Raw genomic sequence first — 17,725 nt, 5'->3', positions numbered from 1 at the left:
CACAACATGCAACTCAAGAAAACCAAACAAGCACACGACCCACAAACCCAACCAAAAGGGAATTGATGGACAACTGACGATGCTCACTTGAGAACGACTAGGTTAAAACGTAGGGTTTTATGACTACCTAATCCAATTCCTTTGGACCAATAAGGTACACTTGAACTTGCGAAGCCAAGTGGAGAAGAACCTCATATCTATGTGGTATTGCACCTGCAATCTCCTACAACAATGAACCACACATGCATACATATATATTTTCAATGAAAGTTTTAGCCCAGGGTTAATAACACGAATCAAAAGAACAACTAATAATACATAATAATGAATGCGAAATCAACTTTTATGGTACACACATTAAGCATAATACTTGACTATAACATCACAATATGGTTAATCAATCATTCAAGAAAACCACTAAAAAGTCAACCAAGGTCAAACCGGTTTTAAAAATCTGATTAGGGTAGGGGTACTACATCCTCCTCCCTAGGTTTTGATTTACTCTTGGAAGTCGTAAGGATAGAAGGAAAACATGCAACACACATTAGCCTTGAAACTTATTTAACAAATATCAAATTACACATATGAATCTTTTCACAAATAAATGAAACATTACTGCTAAATCCTTTACGAATGCCATTATCCATTGGTAATATACATCCAAATTCATATATTTATAACATTATAGGAACTATCTATAATTATAGAAGCGAAACAAGAATTGTCTTCCTTTCATCACACCAAATTAATGCATTAATAGTGGCAAATACAATTACAACTCTCACCTACCAACTACGACAAGAAAATTTGTCATCATGATCAATTTTTTTTACCATTCCATCCTCTTCCTAGCATATTATCGCATATAAATAGCTTCAAATTTCAACTTCTATAATCAAGTTAACTTTCATGAAATAAGAGTAACATATATAACTCAATTGCTTACACTTCCCAGGCATATAAAAACCTTTCGAATGGCTATGCCCCATAACATAGTGACAAAAGAACACATTTTACTCCTTGTTTACACATAAATATCCATCCACATAACTAGAATGTACAACTCACAAGGCCACATGTGAGCATGTCTAATGCTCGATTATAGATAATATGCATGATCAACATCTCTATGCCTGATCTCAGAACAAAATAACATGATCATAAATATCCAACATCTCACTCAAGGGCTTGATGGTGCTAGGGCACACACATAGTAGTGATACCTTCCATACAAGACCCTCGTGACCATCCCTTGTTGAGTAAGGTGGTTAGCCTCCAAGAGATAGTCACTACACATAGGTAGGTAGTGGATCCTAGCTGCCTCACAACCTCACATACCCCCATCCTCAAGGTTCCCTACGCCTACTTCCTCGTATACACTCATCCAAGACTGTCTCATACGTCCTTGGAGAGGAATTCACATTTAAACACAGGACCAACATACGAAAACAATAAGGATAAACTAGTTTAGCCACCAAAAAATAGACGAATAAAGATAATAAATCATCAATTCCAATAGTAAGGTAAGAAAAATCCAGAATTACAACACCAAATCAAGTAAGAAAAAGATCACAATATCGTGGCTAAACCTTTAAAGTCAAAATAGAATAAATTGATGGTCCACATAATAAATAAATAAATAAGGATATCATAATTGCACATAACATCATTATGTGACTAGAATCTAGCCACCAATGAGGAAGGAGAGAACAAACATCTAGCTAACGTAGTAGCTCATCATGTGGTATGACCTAGTCACACAACCACATGGCATGGTAGTGTGCACCTCGACATCAACCCACATCATGTCATCACGTGGCATGGCTCTACCCTAAATAAGTTTGTAGGCCACATGGTAATGCATACTACATCCCACATCGTGTCTCAACATGACATGGCAATGCTCCAAGTAGAGAAGGCACACAACAGACGTATCCCACATGGAAGTGTACCTCACGTAATAAGGCATGCATAGGTTACACCCCACATAGTAATTTACCTCTTAGGATACTCTTCGTAAGACAAAGGTATACATGGATAGGGTCCACCCACACGTCTACCAATGCCTGACAACTGGCAGCTTATGTGGAAATAGCATACCTTTCATGAAGGCAAGGCAAAAGATCCTCCAAGATATACCATCACTATGCTCAAGAACTACCATTGAGTAGAGGGGAATAGGTTGGCACACATAAACCTTATAAATTGGTTCATCAAAAAGGGAAATTATTGAGTACACCTTTAATATAGTTTCATTATATAAATATATTTTCCCTCAAAATAGAGAAGCTAAATTCACTTCGCATCGACATTACTCATACACCAATCCATACTATTCGAGGAATGATGAATTGTGATACTACCCCTCCTCATACTAAATTACCAACAACGTACGGGTTGGCACTCAGTAGGGTAAAAAATAAGCAACATCACATAAATAATATGGTTTCCCATACTCATAAGTAAGCATAACCTCCATGGTTGATTACTTCACCATCCCACGGGCACATATAGCAAGCACTGGTTTCTCACAATACACAACGAAAGTACCAGTACTGGTTTATTCACATTTATGAGTACTTTTCAGTAAAACTATCATCTACTCAAGGAATATCTTAATTATGCTTCCCACATGAATAACTGAAAAAAATTTATTCTAGATACAAGTATTAAAAATCTTTACAATTTAAAATTACACAAGGAAGTAACATCATTCCTATATCTTTCAGTAATTCCACTAAGTATTCATATTCACATTACTAACCATGCAAATTTTCTTTCCAAAGCACAAGACTTCCATCTTTCAATATGAAGCCAAAATGCAAAAATATAATTTCATATGCTTTATATACATTCTATTTAAATCAATGCATTCTTTAGAAGCATTTCTAACAATCTTATAACTAGGTAGGGAGAAGGGGAAGAGAGTTTGATAGTCAACCCATTTCATACATATGCACAAAATCAACAAGATCACGCAACATGCTTAAATTTCTCACTATATGCCTATCATCTTAATTTTACGGTTTTCATTTCACTACCATTTTAGAAGAATTCCAATAGGCCTAACATGACATTTCCAAATACTATGGTTGCAACTGAATGTCCTAATTTTCCAAAAAAAAAAGAGATCAAGACAAACAATCTTTTCTTTTATGCCAGACTTCTTATGAACACTTACTACTCTTAATTAATACGACATATATCATAATCTGTAACTTTTCATCAAAAATTAAAGTATGATAAGAAGATAAAAGAGGAGCTATTCAAACATGGTTTTTATTTGTACCTTCTATTCATACTAAGTCAATTATATATATCCAAAAGAAAGTTCAGTATAACATTGTTCAAATAGGTTCTTAATTGAATCGGTATTATGAAGCACATAATGAAATATTTCATGGAACACATCAACACACTCCTAGCCACTATAACATGTTCCCTTTTTACACATCTAATTACAAACAAGGCAGCTTCACATATCAGCTATTCGTAGATTATTGCACATTACCTAAGATAGTAATTCCATTATGTTACTCTTACAATATGCATGGTGAATTCCTTTATGAAAACATACAATTTCCTCCCCATAACCATCATGATATTTTAAACCCATAGCCCTGTTATTATCTAAATACATAGTAGAATCATTAGGATCACACAAGGGTTCAAGAAGTCACAACCTTTCTCTCACAATTAGAAAACTTACATAAGTGATAAATACACATATAACAAACATTTAATTTCTAGAGAGAAAGAGGAGGAAGGGTGATAACCATTCAATTTGTTATATCATAAGCACTCAACATCTACCCTAGAAGTCCTTCAAGTTAACAACACTAAGCTAGATCATAATCATAATACAAGCACATTTCATACTTTGATATTCAAGACAAGCACTGACCAACCCAATTGGTTAGTCTAAAGAGTACAACAATCCAAAAAGTGAGGTACATACAACTCTCTCTTTGAATAAGAGTAATCATAGAACAAGATATCTAATAAGCAAACAAAGCACATATAATCACTCAAAAGCACCAACATCAAGAAGGTGAAAGCAAGGTGTGAACACACATGTTACACACAATTAGGATTTGCTCGAAAGAATAAGAAAAAAGAACAAAGCATGAGTCCTCAAGATCTTCAAGATCCTATGCCTCAATCACAAGCATACAATAGGCGGACAATCATACATCATCAGGTCTATACACCTCACACCAACTAAGGGCACAAGCGACACTAGAGATCCCAGTGTTTGCAACATTGGCTTTGATACCAAATGTAATACCCCGCCAGGAAACCTCAAAGGGATAAAACTAAAACACAAGAATAGAGTGATACTTTTTTTTTGAAAGTTAAAATTGAATAATCATATATTGAGTTAACATTAAGTTAAAATTACACAACAGAAGACTTAACTAACACCTAAAGGGTTTCCCAACGTGATTACTTGACTCATCACTAACTCAACTCGCGCTAGTTAAACTAATTAAGTTGATTAACTTAATGACATAATTATAACTAAACAAATGATAAATTTATTTGATGGGTTAAAAAAATATTATAGATAACATGATTAAGTTCGCCCATTGCAATTTAACCATTCATTACATCCAATCTTAAATTAAAACATATGTCATGCATCCAATTTCCATACATACTTTATTTGCATTAAAAACTAATGAATACTTTGCACTTCACTAAACCTACATTCTTCATGATCCATATTACAGAATTTAATAAGATAACTTCATACATGCATTTAAGATTAATATCATCTAATCTACATTATACATTTTAACCATAATACCATCCATACATGTGCAAAATAAAAAGGAACTAGATGAACACAAACACCACATAACACCAAATTGATACCAGAGTTCACCCCTAATGGGCTACATCTTTGGGTTTGCTCAACTGCAAGACCCCTCTAATAAATAATAAGGTGAAGAATACATAAGGTTTATATCAATTACATCCATCCATAAAGGCATACATAAACAAATAATACATATGACCACACCGGTCAAAAGATACATGAATGATCCCAAAAGAAGGAAATGATCCATCTGAAACATGATAAGAAGAAAATACAAAAGAATAAGTGGATCACCCATGAGACTAAGTCCTCGCAACCCATCATAAGCAACCCATGGTCTAACATGAACATCAGGTACTCTCAAAGGTATAAGTAATTTAGATATGACTCCACAATAGTACTCCTAGCAAAGACAACACAAACTGCACACTAGCAAACATAAGGGACAAGTGTCATCGCATAACTTGGTATGGTTACCTTGGCAGGTCTCCATAGCTCCCGACCCCATCCACTAGGTTACCCTAGCAACCTTTCCCAAACCTTTGACCCATCCAAGTCTCATGTGGACCCAACCCATCCTTTCGTGAAGACAAGGTTGTTGGTTTGCCATTTCAGGCCTTCTCACTATATTCTGAGTCTTTCCTAGCACTCATCCTATACGTGAGGAATAATTATTTTAGTGTTTTTATCTAATAAACTTCCTAATATACTATTAAGTTATCACTTATTTAGACACCCTTTCGATGGGTTACCTTGCTACCCCTTTGGGTGCGGCCCCCACTTGAAAGCCACTCTCTTGTATGACACTAAACTGCAATCAAATGAAACTCAAAAACCAAGGTATACACAAGGAATAATTTACAGAGTTCAATACGGTAGGAATACCCACTTGGCCAAACAAGTCCTCACATGAGGTGTATTGAATGACAATTCTCTAACTAAAGACATGACCAGCTACAGTCAACCACATAACAACATCCAACACTCACATTAACGGATATGACCAGATATAGAACAAGCACATGAAAATAGTCAATACTCGAGATCAAGGACATAACCGGATACAAAATAACCATATGGCAATATTCAACACTCACAATCAAGGACTTTCCATTCTTTAATCAAATGCGAATACAAAAATTTAAACACTCATTGACATAGGTCTGTAAAGACAATCATTTTTCCATATCGCTTCAAAATACAAATCGATGAAGTTTTCTAATTGATCTAAATTTCCAAATACAACATTTGAACAAAATCACCATTACTTAATAATTTCAATACCAAAATTGCAATTATATGATCGTGCCTATATTCCAATACATAAAAACAAAACATTAATAAATGTAATTTCTCATCTAATATCCATATTTCATTAAGAGAAAATGTCATCAATTTTCTAACTATATCTATCCATCTTCAAATTCTCCAATTTTAATTTCAGAAATTTCCAACTAATATATAGTTTTAATTTTAAAGAATTAACAAATAATATAATATTTCTTTTTCCAATTTTTAAATACTATATTATTTCATTTCCTAAGATTTTCCAAATAATATATACATTATTTCATTTCTCTAAAATTTACTAAATAACATATATATTAGTTTCACTTTCTAGAATTTACCAAAAACATATATTATTTTACTTTTAATGAGCTATATTTAAAAATATGTAATTTTAATATCAATTTAAATATACTTTAAATTAAAATTAAAATATATATTAAAAATAACTTTATAACCACCTTGTTTTATGTGGACCACATTGTACACCGAAAAAGGGTTTGCCGGTGGCTGCTACCAAATAATAGCAGTCGCTACCAAGCATTAGCGCTACTACCCTATGGTAGTAGAAGCTACCATCCCACGTTGGGGGGTCGCATACATTTTTTTATTTTTTTATTTTTTATGTTTTTTTAATATTTCATAAACCAAACACCCAATTTCTGAGTACTCTCAGATATTTTTCTGAGAACAATTTCTAGGAACATTTTCCAGAAATAAAAAAAATGATTTACATATATATATTTTAAAAGAAATAATCAGTATGCCCCAAATACCTAAACTGACAAAATTTCAAGCCTTCTCCACTTCCATTTAACCAAGCACAAACATATTTCTCAGTTTAAAACCCAAATTGAATGCATTCAAATGAAATTTTAACAAAATTTAATGGTGAACAACCAACCCCCAAATTTTGATTTTAGAAATCAATTTGAACATACAAGAATTTGATATGGAGGTTGGGAATGAAAGCAAGGAGGATTGAAATTCGAGATTTAACTACAACTCTTCCTTATTCCACAAATTAATGAGATACTCAAACAAGAACACCCAAATTTATTCCAAATCAAACCAATCTCTTCTAAAAAAAACAAGGAGATAAACAACAATCCAACCTGTATTACCAATCATGGAAGTGATTTGGTGAAGAGCCCAACTTGCAAGTTCAAGAATTTCTTCACCCACAGATGCCCCAAAATTTTCCATTCCAAAAACAACTCCCCCAAATATTTTTGTAAACCTAGGTTAAAAGGGAAATTTTTGACCAAAAGTCCATTTTTAGGTTATTTTCCACCCAAATAAGAATCATTTCCCAATAAATTAATATGCAAAAATTGCTTTTCTTGCCAAAATTGATTTTCTCAATTAAATTAAAACTCTTATTTCTATTTCCAAATGCCAAAGAGGGTAAGATATTCATTTTCCAATTTCTATTTAACCTTTTCTTTCAAAATGCATATACTTAATTAATTAATTATTTAAAAATAATCATTTAACCAAACTTGCTACAAATATGAATTTAGCAATCTAATTATTGATTAATCACTCAAAGGGGTCATATTTAATTTAGTCCCTTTAATTTACGAATGCGTAAAAACACAATTAATCTAATTAAATACTTAGGATTTAATAATCGATTTTTACCAACGCACAACATGCAGCTTAAGAAAACCAAACAAACACATGACCCACAAACCCAACCAAAAGGGAACTGACGGACGACTGCCGACGCTCACTTAAGAACAACTAGAGTAAAACATAGGGTCTTATGACTACCTAATCCAATTCCTTTGGACCAATAAGGTACACTCAAACCTGTGAAGCCAGGTGGAGAAGAACCTTGTACTTATGCGGTATTGTACCTACAATCTCTTGCAACAATGAACCACACATGCATACATATATATTTTCAATGAAAGTGTTATCTTGGGGTTAATAACATGAATCAAAAGAAGGACTAATCATAAATAATAATCGATGCAAAATCAACATTTATCGTACACATGTTAAGCATAATACCTGACTATAAAAAAATGATTTATATATATATATATATATATTTTTTTTAAAGAAATAATCAGTATGGCCCAAATACCCAGACTGGAAAAATTTCAAGCCTTTTCCATTTCCATTTAACCAAGTACAAATAGATTTCTTATTTTAAAACCCAAATTGAATGCATTCAAATGAAATTTTAACAAAATTTAGTTGTGAATAGCCAACCCCCAAATTTTGATTTTAGAAATCAATTTGAATAGACAAGAATTTGATCTAGAGGTTGGGAGTAAAAGCACGAAGGATTCAAATTTGAGATTTAACTACAACTCTTCCTTATTCCACAAATTTATGAGATACACAAACAAGCACACCCATATTTCTTCCAAATCAAATCAATCTCTTCTAAAAAAAAAACAAGGAGATAAACAAAAATCCAACCTCTATTAGCAATCCTGGAAGTGATTTGATGAAGAGCCCAACCTGTAAGTTCAAGAATTTCTTCACCCACAAATGCCCCAAAATTTTCCATTCCATAAACCACTCCCCCAAATATTTTTACAAACCTAGGTTAAAAGCGAAAATTTTGACCAAAAGTCCATTTTTAGGTTGAAATTATTTTCCACCCAAATAAAAAATCATTTCCCTATAAATTAATATGCAAAAATTGCTTTTCTAATTGATTTTCTCAATTAAATTAAAACTAACGTTTCTATTTCAAAATTCCAAAGAGGGTAAGATATTCATTTTCCAATTTCTATTTAACCTTTTCTTGCAAAATGCATATACTTAATTAATTCATTATTTAAAAATAACAATTTAACCAAACTTGCTACAAATATGAATTTAGCAATCTAATTTTTGGCTAATCACTCAAAGGGGTTTAATTTAGTCCCTTTAATTTATGAATGCGTAAAAACACAATTAGTCTAATTAAATACTTAGGATTTAATAATCGATTTTTACCAACACACAACATGCAGCTCAAGAAAACCAAACAAGCACACGACCTGCAAACGCAACCAAAAGGGAACTGATGGACAACCGACGACGCTCACTTGAGAACAACTAGGGTAAAACGTAGGGTTTTATGACTACCTAATCCAATTCCTTTGGACCAATAAGGTACACTCGAACTTGCGAAGCCAAGTGGAGAAGAACCTCATACCTATGTGGTACTGTACCTGCAATCTCCTGCAACAATGAACCACACATGCATACACATATTTTCAATGAAAGTTTTAGCCCAGGGTTAATAACACGAATAAAAAAAACAACTAATCATACATAATATTTGATGCGAAATCAACATTTATGGTACACAAGTTAAGCATAATACCTGACTATAACATCACAATATGGTAAGTCAATCATTCAAGAAAACCACTAAAAAGTCAACCAAGGTCAAATCGGTTTTAAAAATCTGATTAGGGCAAGGGTACTACACATACAATAACCATGGTGATCTACAATGAGATCTTACATCTTATTTATACAAAACCTCAACCATAAACGATTAGGTCGGCTTCTAGACAATAAACCAATTACATTATTACAAACCATGTCAGCCTTTAACCAAAATAAATAATATTCATCACATAAGACATCCCAAAAATGCAACAATAATTTATGTCCACACGTTACATTAATGTTGGTCCATAACCTAGATCAATCGAGAACAAGAATAGGTCCACACGCTTCAGTAATGATCTCTAAATGCCAAATCTCGAACAAGATTACCAACAACATCCCAAAACTTCATCAGAAGCTGCAACAACACCAATTATGCAATGCATCAAAGATCTCCACCAAAAGATCTGCCGATGAAACACTCGCTGGAACCAAAAACCAATCTTCTATGTAAGCAGGATAGCATCCAATCACCAGACCAAAACCAACTGACCAAATATGAGTATAGGCATTATGAACAAGCCAATTCCATGACCAGATTATACCAGAGTTAACCAGATCATGCCGGATCCAAGTTAACCAAAAAACACTCAACCTACTAGGACTAGAAGGGTGTCGATAAAGTATCCAAACAACTAGTGTTGACATCAATGACAAAACATGAATGCAACACATAACCAATTCCGCCAAATGACCAACAATTATTGTAGTTCATTCATTCTAGATTGTAGTCTGAATCTTGTTGTAAGTCAGTGAGACTTCCTTGAGGGTTGTAGCCTTCCATGTCATTATCTTTTGAGTAGTGATCTCTAGGCAATGTGTTTGAATGCATGTGCATTCCCCATTGTAATATTTTCACATACACCTGTAGAGCATCATCTTACTATGGGTAGGTTCCCACCATGGTTTTTCTCTTAACCAGGTTTTCCACATCAAAATCTTGGTGTTGTGTGTTGTGCTATTAATTTTATTATCTTTATTATTGCTGTATTTTATCATATCTATTTTTGGGGTTAAGTTAGTAGATCTGGTGAAGACTGATTCACACCCACCTCCTCTCAGTTTTTGTTCGTTATTGCTACCAACAGATTGGTGGTATAGGATGTGAAAAGGATGGTTGTGTTATTTTTTTCTTTTCTACCTATATGGGACAACATTCTAATAATTTAATGAAATATTTGAAATTTTTTATAGTTGTGAAAAAGTTATGGCTATGGGCATTGAATGAAAGCTTATTTGTGGAACACGGTCTATGATTTTGGATTTTCTCTTTAATAAAAAAGAATCTTCAGGGTGCTTCTTGGAGGCTATCTCTGATAGTCAAACAGATTCTTGGTTTGGTAAAAAAAATGGACTCTATTTACTTCATTCACAAACCTAGAAATAGAACAAGGTGGTTGATTGTTTGATGAAATGATCTTTAGAGAGAATAGAAAGTAGAATGTTGTTGATTAGGGAGATATGGATCCTATTGAATCACAACAAATTTTAAAGCTTATTCAAGATGATTTGTTGGAAAGAAATGTAATTGGGTAAGAAGGGACACACCATATCCTGGTTGGAGTTATAATTTTGGTAGGCATGTTATTAAATGGTTTTGTAAGAACCCCTTTATGGGCCTAGCTTATTTTGGTTGTTTTGATAGTTGATGTTCTCTAGAAATCCCTTTGTAAAATTTGGATTTACTTTTCTTTAAATAAAATTAACTTTTTACCAAAAACAATATTAAATCTATAGCATAATTCATTGAATCTATACAAGGATTCAAAAATTTCAAGCATTAGAGTCTTTATCTTAGTCCAAATTAAATCATCAAACAATTAACACAAAAATAAAATATAGCATTTGAGAATGTAGAAATTTCATTTTTATGTGCTATTATATCCTCTATTCTTCTTTTAAGAATCTAGATTTAAAATCTACGAGAAAAATCTCTTTTTGATAATGAATCAAAGACACTGATCCAAAATATTGATACAAGAAAATATTTTTTTCCATAAACATTACAACTCAAAGATAATATTACTCACTTAAAAAGTAGACTACCTAATTAAAAAAAGACAAAGAAATTTTAATTTTGTTTTGTCAGACAAAGATGTGGACACAAAAATTGAATATTAAATAATAAGAATGGTTGCCCTTGGTTGCTGCTGAAAAAAACTTAGATAAGAATACAAAGACATACAATGCATCTATGTCAAGATATACAAACTTTACAAGAACTTCACCCGAGCAAAATATTTTGCTCATTAAGAGTCTTTTTAGTAACAAAACCCGTTAGAGATAATTTTATTTTTTTGAAATAGTATTTATATTTGATAGCATATAATCAATTTATTCCTTTTAAATTACATGTAGCTACGTATATTATAATACAAATAATTAAATATTTATTAAAATTTATAAAATATAATTTTACATAAAGAATTCAAAATTAATTAAAATTTATATTAATTATTTACACATTTATATAGTAATTTATAAATTCATTTATTTCTTATATTTTTTGTTAAATTCAAATTTTACTATTCAATAGTTTTTTTAATCTATTTTTGATAGATAAGGACACCTCTAAACAAGAGATGCACTTTTTATTTTATAATTAAAATTTAAACTTTTACAAATAGTAGCAATAATATTAAAATTTTGACATCTTTAAATAATAATTTGATATTCTTTTGTTATATTTCTATAGATGTCAAATGTATGTAAATGAACAATTCCTTTGTTTACCTTTTACCTTAGCTTTTTTGATATCTCAATTCCAATCTATTGAATTGTCTAGTACAATAATATAAGAATGTTTGGTATATCATAATCGAATTATGCTATTAAAGAGAAAAGGAAAACAATTCCATCTAGAATTCAGACTTACATATCCATTTTTTCAGAAAGAATAAAATAATTCGACAAAATGTCCAATTAACAACAAAATATGAAAATTTTGAATAATTTCAAGTTTATGTCAAGTTTTTTTAATTATAGATATATGTAGATTTTATTAAATATGAAAATAAAAAAGAAATAACATATGATTTTATTGGTATACAAGTTTAGGTTTTTCTATGATAGTAAAATGATTAGAAAATGTAGCTACAAAATGAAAAACATTTCTAACCTAAAAAAAAGCTATTTTGTTGAGTCTCAAGTCTTATGAGCATGAACTAAACATGATTTTTATAAGAAAACATGCCAACATTGATGAAAGAGATGCATCTAATAAAATTTGTAACATGTTGCTTAGTTAACCAACATTGTAACAATAATGATTTAGATCACTTGAAGATTAGACTATATAAAGAATAAAGTCAGTTTTGTGACATTGAAGAATGCCAAATAATAGCAAAATACTTATTGCTTTTTCATCTCCCTAAAATCCCATTCATCCTGATGATGGATCACAGAGTGTGATCCAAAATGTTGATGATTAAATAGCATATATATACATACATACACATACACATACACATACACATACACACACATATATATCTACATATATGTATGTATGTATGTATGTATGTATGTATGTATATGTATGTATGTGTATGTATATATATGTATGTGTATGTATGTATGTATGTATGTATATATGTATATATATGTATGTGTATGTATGTATGTATGTATGTATGTATGTATGTATGTATATATGTATGTGTATGTACACACACACACACACACACACACACAATACGTCAAGAGATATCCTTTGTAAGGCACCTATTTGATTTTAGGGTATAAAATTGATTAAAAATAGGTGCCATTAAAAATAGGTGCCTTGAGAAGGATATTTATCAGCACATTATATATATATATATATATATATATATATATATATATATATATATATATATATATATATATATATATATATATATATATATATATATATATATATATATATATATATATATATATATATATATATATATATATATATACTAGAAGCAATCACGATGCAACATGGAAAACATTAAATATGTTAATATGTTATTACGATATCACATTATTAAATATAGCTATATTAATATATATAATATTATTATTATATATATAATTATTATAATTATATCTCTAATCATAATTTTAGTTAGGGTTTAGGGTTAGCATTAGCAATAGGTTTTGGGTTATGGTTAGGTTTAATATTTAGGGTTAGTATTAGGGTTATGGTTATGGTTAGGGATAAGGATTATTTCTAAGGTTAGTGGTTAGGGTTTGGTTAGGTTAGGGTTATAATTAGGGTAAGGGTAATGATAATGATTAGAGTTAAGGTTTATGGTAATGTTAAGGATTATGGCTAGGGTAATGGTTTATATCATGGTTGGGATTAGGGTTCGAATCATGGTTAGGTTTAGGATTTAGGGTTATGGTTAGGACTATGGGTAGGATTATGATTTATGTAATTGTTAGGGTTAGGGTTAGGATTATGGTTCAAGTTTACATCATGCTTAGGGTTAGGATTTACATCATGGTTGGGGTTATATTATGATTAAGATTATCTGGGTTATGATTGGGATTATGGTTATAGTTAGGATTAGGATAATTTTTCCTAGGGTTATTGTTAAGATTAATGGTTACGGTTAGGATTTTGGTTAGGATTTATTTCATGGTTAGTAGGGCTATGACTATGGATGATGGCTAGGGTAAGGTTTACATCATGGTTAGGGTTAGGGTTTACATCATGGTTAGGGTTAGGGTCTACATCGTGGTTGTGGCTAGGGTTTAGGGTTAGGGTTAGTATTATGGTGAGGGTTTACATCATGGTTAAATCTAGTGTTAGGTTTAGAGTTAGGTTTACAATTATGGTTAGGGTTAGTGATGCAGGAGCATCCCTAATCAATGAGCCATCTTGCATCAACCAAAAATATTTCCTTTCAGTTTTTTTCTTGTTAGTTTTAAGTGCAGTTTTTTGTGTTCTTATCGACATGTACCAGTAGTTATTGTTCTTCATGGTAGATCTTATTTTCAGTTTCTAGATGGTTTCATGTGCTTGATTCCAGATGTCCACTTCATTTGGGTTCTTTTCTAGTTAGTTATCACTTCCGATTGACTGTTTCTGGGTTCTGAGATAGTTCTTATGCTTGTTGGAATTTTGGCACTAAGTTTTCATTGATATCAACCGACATGATGGATATTCACATGAGTGTGAGCATAAATAATGAAGGCCTACCGGTAAGTCACATATCGGTCTAAAGGTTGGTTGCTTGTTTATGATGAAGAGACAAAATGTGAAAGTTGCCACAAACCACTGAGGTGAAGATGTGCTACCAGTATAGTGTGCTCTACCGGTTAAACGAAAGAAGAAATTTCTACCAGCAAAGGGATGTACCCGTATGTGTTTGCTAGATCGACTGTGTGTTGGTGGGCTACATCTTGATCATTGTGATGCCATGTGGAGCAGAGATGGAAAACATGTTGTGGTCAGTGAAGCCACATCAATAGGGTTGTTGAAATAGATAATCATCATTAATGAAATAACCACAAATCACGGGATTGTAACTGACCGTTGCGGCTCAAGAAAGAAAGAATGACAAAGGAAGATCAGGGAGTAGTTGGTGCCTAGACCAATGCAAAGAAATCTGATTTAGGAAGACCTCGAAAAGGAAACAACTGAAGTGTTTTATGTGTCGATAGATTTCAAGGCAGAAGATCATGTTCGAGATTGCTATTTCCAGAAAATATGTGTTAGATAATGGAAATCATGTACAAGTGCATTCTTGAAGGATAGGTGATCGATTCAAGACAGGCTAGATCAGATCTCATGAAGATCGTGTTGGGAAGAGGAAACCCTAACTGCTCAGGAGTTTTAATTACTTTCTGATGGGAAATCAAGAGATAAGAGATGAGAATTCAAGACAAAAGATGTTGATATTGTGAAGAAGAAGAAGAAGATAAAAAAGAGTGAGTAAGGAGAAGAATTGCTAAGCCTTAGAAAGATCTCCAAGAAAGTTGAAGTGTGTATGAGCAAGCATACCGGTGAGAGGATTCTACCGGCATAACTATAGTCTTGCAGTTGAACCTAACTGGTAAGGTGTGGCAGAGTAGGGAACATCCAAGTGTGACACGATGTGTCGAGAGACTGTATGAAAGAGGGAGAGAAAGATAACAGAGGCTGAGAATTAGAGACAGTAATCTCACAACTGACAGCATGAGATTCAGTGGAGGAGAAAAGTCTGTCAACTGATAGTGAGTTATTTAATCAAAGAGTTGTAGATTTAATTTGCAACAAGAAACCTTAATTGTATTCTAATAGTACTTCAATATACATTGCCAAGTTGAAGCTTGGTGTAGGGGTTGGTGCTCCTTGGGTTGGTGCCCTAAAAGTGTAGGGGTAGGTGCTCCTTGGGCTGGTGCCCTAAAAGTGCAGGGGTTGGTGCTCCTTGGGTTGGTGCCCTAAATCTTTGTAAGTCATTATTTTACCTCTGAGGCTGGATTGGAGCAGTAGACTCCAACAATGTTTCTCACTGAGGTTTTTCCCATAATGGGTTTTCCTCATAAATCTGGTGTTGTGAGTTACATTATTGTGAATGATCTTCTTGGATTTCTTTCTTGTTCTACCGATATGTTTGTTTAGTAGTTAAGTGAATAACTGATATTTTGAAGAGAGTTCAGAAAGAGATAAAGCTTAGAAAACACCAATTCACCTCCCCTCTTAGTGGTCCTGGTTATCTTCAAACCTTGGGTAGATTCAGGAATTTGAACACAATGGCAAGAAGTGAGTCTACTTCCTCAAAAGCCCCCATGTTTGATGGATCCAACTATGCCTTCTAGAGAAGAAGAATGGAAACCTATATATCCTCTCTTGGTTTTGATGTGTGGATGTCGGTCAAGAATGGGTATGTTGTTCCTAATGCTCCTCCCACTGATCCAGATGCAAAAATGGAGTATGAGAATAATGCAAAGGCAAAATATGCTATCTTGAGTGGACTGTTCGATATGAATTTGTCAAAGTCATGCACTATGTTTCAGCAAAGGAGACTTGGGAAAAATTGTAGAGGTTGTTTGAAGGAGATGCAAAAGTCAAAGAAGCCAAGCTGCAAACACTAAGGGGCCAACTTGAAAGCATCAAAATGAAAGGTGATGAAAAGATTGCAAATTATCTTCACAGATTTGATGAAACTATGAATACTATTAGAGGACTTGAGAAGAGATTGGAGATGAGATTCTTGTCAAGAAGATACTTAGATCTCTCACTCCCAAATATGATACTAAGGTGTCCATTGTAGAAGAAGCCAAGGATCTGAAGACTTTTACAATGGATGATTTATTTGGCTCTCTGACAGACTATGAGATCAGAACAACCAGTGATACTTCCTCAAGAAAAGATGCAACATTCAACATCACCAAAAAGGGCAAAGAAGATACTACTCATAAAGAATCCAATGAAGACTCTGATGCAGAAATAGCAAACTTTGTCATGAATCTCAAAAGAGGATCCGACTGATACTAAGGAAAGCTACCACTTAAATGTTTCAATTGTGGGAAGGTAGGACACTTCACTGCAAAGTGTCCTCACAAAGAAACCAGTGGAGATGAGTCAATAGAGCTCAGATGATTTGTTGGCAAAGACAGAGAAAGGAATGACTACCGAAAGGAAAGGAGAGGCTATCAGAACCAAAACAACATATATACCATGGAGGGTGACACAATAGATGACGAAAATGCATCAGAAGATGATTACCATGAGAATGACAGAAAAGTCAACCTCTTCATGGCACTTGATAGACTAGTTGATGAAGATGAGGAAGAGGAGGATATTGAAGTTGAAGTGGATTTGAAGAGAGAACTTATCAGTGTGCTTGAAGAACTGAGTAAAACAAGAAGAGAGATCAAGAGGGTTAAGCTTGTTGTAGTAGATGCACAATATCTCTTGAAGCGGTCTCTGGATGAGTCTAGTCAAGTCATATGTGACTTGAAATTGTAGCTGGAAGAAACTAAGAGGATTTGTGAAGCTACAACCTCTGATCTGACAAAGAAAGAAAAGGAGCATCAAGAGTTGGAAGAAAAAATAGTAAAGCTCAGAAAGGAGATTGAAGAAAGTAAGGAAGAAATAAAAATAAGGAGCAAGTATGAAGGCAATACTGAGGCCTTAGACAAGATGTTAAGAAAACAAAAGCAATCCAAAGACACCGGTGGCTTAGGCTTTGAAGAAGGTCAAAGTTCAACCCACAAAGATAAATCTGGTAAAGAAATAATGTTCACTTCTTC

Source organism: Cryptomeria japonica, chromosome 2, assembly GCF_030272615.1.
Source record: "Cryptomeria japonica chromosome 2, Sugi_1.0, whole genome shotgun sequence".
Classification (NCBI taxonomy): domain Eukaryota; kingdom Viridiplantae; phylum Streptophyta; class Pinopsida; order Cupressales; family Cupressaceae; genus Cryptomeria; species Cryptomeria japonica.
Note: the sequence above shows the minus strand (reverse complement) of the source record.